We start from the raw sequence: 1811 nt of genomic DNA on the forward strand, positions 1-1811 counted from the left end.
AAAGATCCCCAGAACCTAGAGGCAGTGCAGAGGAGAAGATCGGGCTGATCTCTAATGCTAGAATGGTGAGTTATGAGAAATGACTAGATAAGCTAAGGCTTTTCAACCCTGAAAAAAGATGTCTCAGAAGGAATTTTACTGAGATATCTAAGTTATTAAATGGGTTTAGAGAAAGTGAACACAGACAAAGCTTTAAGATATGCTAAGGCTAGAGGGCACACCTATTGGCTTATGAATAGCAATTAATAGGACAAATACCTGCTGGCATTTTTTATCCCGAGAGTAATCAAAAGCTGGAGCAGGTTATCAGTAGGGAATCTTGAGGCTAGGCCACTGGACATATTTAGGAAGCAACTTGATGCCGTAATAGGAAGATAGTAGGATGGGTCGTTTGGAATGATGATATCAAATGAGCTTAGGGGATTTTTCTTATTCATATTTCTCCTATGTCTTATGTGGTTAATGCCGTATAGCAACAACAACAACTTGCACTTATATAGCACCTTCCATGCATGGTAGCGTTTCAGAGTGCTTAAAAATTATAACTAACTAAAATGGCTTTGCACTTGATTTGTCAAATATCAGCACCATGCTTCTTATTGGCATTGAATTATAAAGGGGTCCTTTGAAAGAATATAAAGTGCAATTAAAAACTTATAACATTTCTCAACCAATTTTTCATTTGCAAAAAGGGTAAGTTATCAATTCATACCACATATCAGCCTTAAGGAAGAAGAGTGATTGTCATATCTTGTCGCACTGCCTGCTTTGCTGCCCAAAACTAATCTACTGCAGAATATAATGTGTGCTTTATACTAAAGTATGCGTTACATGACAGTTGTAATATGCTAACTTCTGGATAGAGGCCTATAATTAAAATGACCTTTGAAAATCTCTACTAGTGGACTCTTTTCAGATTCACAGATTTTGATATATTGTCTCCAAATTTTATTAAACAGCAGCTTTTTAACCCGATGAAACAATACCCGACTTTGAATTGTGACTGCCGCATTTCTACCGGCATGAAGCACGTTCAACACTCTTTGACCAAGAATACTACATTTAAATAATTATTCTCTTTCTAAAGTTAAGTGATGTGATTTACATATGGATTAATCTACAGTTTCACATCATAAGACTCACAGGACCAATTCAACACATTGCATTATTTCAGTACGATTTTTAATTATTCAAATGATCTGATCTGACATGATTTGGTCCCAAGAGGTGAAGGGAGGACATTTTATCCTACCCTCAACAAACTTTTACTGTTCACTAAAACTGCTTAGAGGCAGGCAGGTAAGGAAAACAAAGGAAGACTGAACTTGCATTTTTATAGCATCTTTGCACTTTGAAATGCCTGGAAGTTCTTAACAGTAGTTAATATTCCTTGTGTTTCATATAGTGTCTGGAACATTGAAACATCTCAAAGCATTTCACAGATAAAGTCACAAGAGGATTCGGATGAAGAAGGTCCTCAGGCCCTTTAGATTTCATCATGAATATCCACTATATCATCCTCCTATTAAACATCATACTTGCTTTGCAAGTGAGAGACCTGAGTTCAATTCCAGGCAGGGCGAAACCTTGGGAAAGTTTCCTTACTCCACATGCTTAATAATAATCCCTCCAAAAAAACAAAACAATAATAAATTAGTCATTTTCAATCCAGGACTGTTTGTGGGACATTGCTGTGTGCAATTGGCTGCCGCGTTCGCCCACAAATATACAGTCAATTCACTTTGCAGTGTGTTCTGTGAAGCGCTTTGGGACGTCCTCCTGACGTGAAAAGTGCTATATCAAATGCAAGG

This window comes from Callorhinchus milii, unplaced genomic scaffold (genome assembly GCF_018977255.1).
Source record: "Callorhinchus milii isolate IMCB2004 unplaced genomic scaffold, IMCB_Cmil_1.0 Scaffold2, whole genome shotgun sequence".
Lineage (NCBI taxonomy): Eukaryota > Metazoa > Chordata > Chondrichthyes > Chimaeriformes > Callorhinchidae > Callorhinchus > Callorhinchus milii.